The sequence below is a fragment of the Equus caballus genome, chromosome 29 (assembly GCF_041296265.1).
Source record: "Equus caballus isolate H_3958 breed thoroughbred chromosome 29, TB-T2T, whole genome shotgun sequence".
NCBI lineage: Eukaryota > Metazoa > Chordata > Mammalia > Perissodactyla > Equidae > Equus > Equus caballus.
The window spans coordinates 32,746,088-32,752,265 of record NC_091712.1 but is presented as its reverse complement, the minus strand read 5'-3'; positions in this window follow the sequence as shown (position 1 = coordinate 32,752,265).

Here is a 6,178-nt window from a genome sequence, read left to right as displayed (position 1 = left end):
ATGTCACAATGAGGGTTAAGAATTTTGGCTTTGGGGCAGTGTTATAATGCTCATCAAGTCACTTCACCTCTGAACACTATTTTCTTCATTTCTAGAATAGGTTCCAAGGTCAAGGTTTTCTGTAAATATTCAATGGGATAACGCATGCAGAGAGTTCTACATGAGCCCTCCCAGACTAAGAATCCAATAGATGCCAGATTTATAGCACTATTCTAACAGAAAATCTTAGCATGTTTATATTTCATCTGAGGAAAAAATCACAAAAAGGATTAAATTTGTTGGAAAAAAAGTAAGTCTTCAGCTCCTTTAGCACATGTGCTCTCTGTCCATTCTAAGAAGTGATGTTAACGAATTAACAAGTACTAGTGAGCACGTGGAGAAACCGGAACCCTCATACGTTGCTGGTGGGAAAGGATAATGGTGCTGACCTTTTCGAAAACTGTTTTCCAAACAGAACCTTCTTCAAAAGTTAAACATAGAGTTACTATATGGCCCAGCAACTCCACTTCTAGGTATATACCCAACAGAACTGAAAACGTGTCCACACGAAAACTTGTACATCAATGTTCATTGCAGCATTGGGCACAATAGCCAAAAGGTGGAGACAACTCAAGTGTCCATTAACTAACGAACGGATGGACAAAATGTGGTGGAGCCATACAATGGAACGTTATTTGGCAACAAGCAGCAGTGAGGTACTGACACATGCTCCAACATGGACAAAGCTTGAAAACATCATCCTATGTGAAAGAAACCAGTCACAAAAGGCCACCTATTGCATGATTCCATTTACATGAAACATCTGGAACAGACAAATCCATAGAGACAGATAAAAAGTATTTAGTGGTTGCCTAGGGTTGGAGGGAGGGCAGCAGTGGGGAGTGATGGCTGATGTGTGCAGGGTTTCTTTTTGCAATGATGAATGATAGTTGTACAACTTTGTGGACATACTAAAAAACACTGAATTGGACACTTTGAAATTTTATGAATTTTAATTTTGTGAATTTTATGGTATACAAATGATATCTGGAAAAAATTAATGAATGCTTAATGTGGAAAATAAGATTAGAAGGAAACAAAATTGCGATTGCAGCCTCCAGGGAGAATTGCAGCAAAGGTCGTGATGCAGATCCTTCTAGATTCTTATGCAAATATATACGTTAAAAAAAAAATAAAATGGAATCATACAGTACATACTGTTGAGTGAAAGTTTTGGTTTTATATTGCTATTACTTTTCCTTTCTGTATGGAGAAATTGCCTCCCTAAACATCAGTGGTGTTTGCCTCTGTCTTCTCAAGTGGCCTTTCCACATTGCTCTGCCAAGCTATGTTCCTTCTCTTTCCAAAACTTCTCAGGAGAACTTTTCAAACTAATCTTCTCACCTTGGATCACCAAAGAACTTCAAGTGTTGGCTGTCCCAGCTTGCCCTATGTTGCAAGATATTGCATTAGCGCCTATGACTTCAGTGGAATTGATTCCTAAATCCGTATTTCTACCGTGACCTTTATCCCATTTGCTAGTCGTACATCTCCAAATGCCTGCTGGAAATTCCCAGAGGATATTCATCTCTGCATTATCATGGGACTAAAATCAAACTCATTGTACTTTTCAATGCCACCGCCTGGCCCAGCGGAAGGTGTGCTGAATTTTGAATCTTGAGAATGGAGTTCATGCCCACACTTAAGCTTTCTGACTCAAGTCAGGCTTCTGAAAGCCACGGAAACCTGCTCTGGCTAACTCAGACAGAAAAGGCACGTATCCAGGGACATTGGGTAGCTCACACAATAGGCGGGGAGGCAGGCTGGGGAGCCAGATTTGGAAAAGCGTGAGAAAGCATGGCATTCCAAGGCTACACCGTGGTTACCACAGCCTGGGTCGAGCCCTGAGGCAGTCAAGGCAGGACCTGCTGCTGGCACAAGTATCCGGATGCTGCTGCTCCTCCCACGTCACCTCTCCGGAGCGAGGTGGGAGACTGTCCCACTAGCAACTCCTAAGAGTGAAAAGAGGAGCTGGATGTGGGACAGTGCAAAGAAAAACAGCACCTGTCCACTTCACTTCAGCTTGGTTTCCTCAAACCAAAAAAATGGAGGTGATGCTTTTCCTATCCAATTCATGGGACAGTAAGGAAGACAGTGCTGGTATTTTGGAAGACACTTTGTAAACCATGAGCCCCTCCACAAGTGTAGGTTGCTTCGACTATAAAATGAGGTTTTCCTTCCCATCTCTATTCTGTTCGTGACCAGTTGTACCTCTGATACCCCCCCCCAGTGCCCCATATCCCCTCAGTGCCGCCATATCCCCTCAGTGCCCCATATCCCCTCAGTGCCCCCATATCCCCTCAGTGCCCCATATCCCCTCAGTGCCCCATATCCCCTCAGTGCCCCCATATCCCCTCAGTGCCCCATATCCCCCCAGTGCCCCATATCCCCCCAGTGCCCCATATCCCCTCAGTGCCCCCATATCCCCTCAGTGCCCCATATCCCCTCAGTGCCCCATATCCCCCCAGTGCCTCCATATCCCCTCAGTGCCCCATATCCCCTCAGTGCCCCCATATCCCCTCAGTGCCTCATATCCCCTCAGTGCCCCATATCCCCTCAGTGCCTCATATCCCCTCAGTACCCCATATCCCCTCAGTGCCCCATATCCCCTCAGTGCCCCCATATCCCCTCAGTGCCTCATATCCCCTCAGTGCCTCATATCCCCTCAGTGCCTCCATATCCCCTCAGTGCCTCATATCCCCTCAGTACCCCATATCCCCTCAGTGCCTCATATCCCCTCAGTGCCCCATATCCCCCCAGTGCCTCCATATCCCCTCAGTGCCCCATATCCCCTCAGTGCCCCATATCCCCTCAGTGCCCCATATCCCCCCAGTGCCTCCATATCCCCTCAGTGCCCCATATCCCCTCAGTGCCTCATATCCCCTCAGTGCCCCATATCCCCTCAGTGTCCCATATCCCCTCAGTGCCTCATATCCCCTCAGTGCCCCATATCCCCTCAGTGCCCCATATCCCCTCAGTGCCCCATATCCCCTCAGTGCCTCATATCCCCTCAGTGCCCCATATCCCCTCAGTGCCTCCATATCCCCTCAGTGCCTCATATCCCCTCAGTGCCCCATATCCCCTCAGTGCCCCATATCCCCTCAGTGCCTCCATATCCCCTCAGTACCCCATATCCCCTCAGTGCCTCATATCCCCTCAGTGCCTCCATATCCTCTCAGTGCCCCATATCCCCTCAGTGCCCCCATATCCCCTCAGTGCCCCATATCCCCTCAGTGCCCCCATATCCCCTCAGTGCCTCCATATCCCCTCAGTGCCTCATATCCCCTCAGTGCCCCATATCCCCTCAGTGCCCCATATCCCCTCAGTGCCTCCATATCCTCTCAGTGCCCCATATCCCCTCAGTACCCCCATATCCCCTCAGTGCCCCATATCCCCTCAGTGCCCCCATATCCCCTCAGTGCCCCATATCCCCTCAGTACCTCCATATCCAAGCCATATGGTCTTATCATTATTCCTCCACCTTCTTCCTCCCACCTTCCCTTCCCATCACCACTGGCACCTCCGACTTCAGCTGCAACAATGGAAAACAATCCTCCCCAACTTGATTACACATTGCACTCACCTGGGTGGTAACTCTGCTTCAGAAGGCCTGAAGGAGCCCTCTGAAGCTGTATTCTTAACAAGCTGTTAAGGAGATCACAGCAGGAGCAGTCCCACCAACCGGAATCTATAAACCGAGTTTGTTACCTGGAGCTCTAGTCCTCGAAAAAGTGTTTGGTATTCAAATAAGTTTGGACAACGCTGCATGCGACATCTCCCTCTTAGAGATTCACAATTCAAGAGATCCTGCAGGTAAGACACCTGAAAAACTGTCCAGCCCAGAATGTCTAAGACCTATGAGTGTGCGAAACTCTTTTGTCCTGTGATATTGTGATTTATAGTAAGAAATACTGTATATATTTGGTTTTCACCCTATTTCCAGCACAGAGCTCCCACAACTCTTGAAATTTCCTAAGTGATGAGAGCAACAAAGATGTCACTTGTTGTGTTAATGAGGTGACTTTTGGAAGGCACCTAAGGATGGGGTCTGGATGCCAGGAGAATCAACTGTAGGATTTCAGTCCCATCCCCCTGACCCTTGGGGAGGGAAGAGGGGCTGAAGACGGAGCTCTGTTGCCCATGGCCAATAAGTTAATCAATCACGCCTATGTAATGAAGCCTCCATTGAAACCCAAAAGGACAGGGGTTTGGAGAGCTTCTGGGTTGGTGACCATGAGGAGGTGCTGGGAGAGAGGTGCATCTGCAGGGAAGTGGAAGCCCTGTGCCCTTGCCCCATGCCTTGCCTTCGGCATCTCTTCCATCTAGCTGGTCCTGAGTTATGTCCTTTTATAATAAACTGGTGCTCTAGTAAGTAAAATGTTTCTCTGAGTTCTGTGAGCTGCTTTAGCAAATTAACCGATCCGGAGGCTGGGGTCGTGGGAACCTCTGATGTATAGACAGTCGGTCAGAAGCGCAGGTAGCAACCTGGGCTTGCGACTGGCATCTGAATTGGGGGGGGCAGTCTTGTAGGATTCCCTTAGCCTGTGGGATCTGATGCTAGCTCCAGGTAGATAGTGTCAGGATTGAGTTGAATTGTGGGACACCCAGCTGTGTCCTGAAAATTGCTTGTTGGTGTGGGAAATCCCCCTCCCCACATTAGAATGGATACCAGAACCCATTTAGTCCTATAACATCTATTAAAATTCTACAAAGAAAATATTCTGAGAAATATACTTACGCTTTGGGAAACCCTGGCCTTAGAACAAATTTCAGAAATCTTTACTCCAGTTATCAAGGTTTCTGACCACTTGGCTCCCAGCTTCTTCTCCTCCCAGGCTTCTGCATACACCTCCAACTCTTGCCAAACTTCCTGCCCTTCATGATGACAGTCTTCTAAGATCTGTGTATGTTCCCCTGCCCACGCTGAGGCTTCTCTACCTACTGGCCGCTTGGTTGGGGTGACCGCCGTCCCTCCGCTACCCCTGCGTGTTCTCTTCATCCCCCAAGACCCAACTTGTGTCCTTTCTCCTCCACAAGCCTTCCAATGGCATCTGCATGCTCAGAACTCCTAATTTTGTTGATTGTCTGGTACATCCTTTGGGCCAAACACCCTGTGGTGCCTTGTGGTCTCTCCCTCTAGGGTTCCTGGAGCTTGTACTGCCTCTGTAACTGTGATGGGTTTATGCCTCATCTCTTCACCGACCCCTTGAAAGCAGTGACCTTGTATAGGTTCTTTCAGTCCCCGTTCCTGGTGCAGGGTCCTCTGCACAGCAGGTGCCCTGTAAATAGTTGTGAGTTTGCTTAATGTCTTTGGGGACTTGTGGTTTTGATTTCTTCTCCAGCTGGTGCTGCCTGACCTCCTGGAGCATCATGTTTGTGGGACTCAGGGTCATTCTGGAGGGCAGAGAGCTGGTCAAGGCCGCTGAGTGGGCTGCTGACTCTAGGGCAACCATGTGAAGGGAAGAAGGGAGGACCCAGAGGAACACAGCCACAGGGAGGGACTTGGGGAAGGAGCAGCGAGGCTGAGGAGGGGCCCAAGGGAGCAAGAGAGTTCTGGAGTCAGTCCTGGCCTCTGACTCTTCCCTGCCCTCTGGGACCTCAATCCTAGCAGCCAAAAAAGAGGGAGCTGGGTCTCAACATTCCCCAGAGCAACATCCAACTGTCCACATTCCCACACTTGCCCCACCTCCACAGGTTTGCTCAGGGTTCTGGAAAGTTCCAGTTGCTTCTGTAGTGTCACCCAGTTCTCTCCAATCAGAACGTCAGGGGCGGTGATGCTATCACAGGGAAAGCTTTGCTTTAAGTCATGAGGGGAGCGAGTTCACACGTTGTTCTCATTAGTCACAAGTTACTGGTGATCCACCTCATGGCTCTGAGGTTGGGGCCCTGCCACATCTCCCAGGCTTCTAGGGCTGTGGCTCCCCAACTTCAATGTGCATCAAGGGACCCGCCAGGTTTGTTAAAACACACTGGGCCCCACCTCAGACCTTCCGGGACTGCAGCACCGGATTGGGGGGGCTGGAGATTCTGCATCTCTAACCAGTTCCAAGATGGCACTGATGCTTCTAGTCGGGGAGATCACAGTTTTAGGACCACTGTTTTTTGGCATCACCTCTTTCTGGCTCCCTCAGTTCTGCCG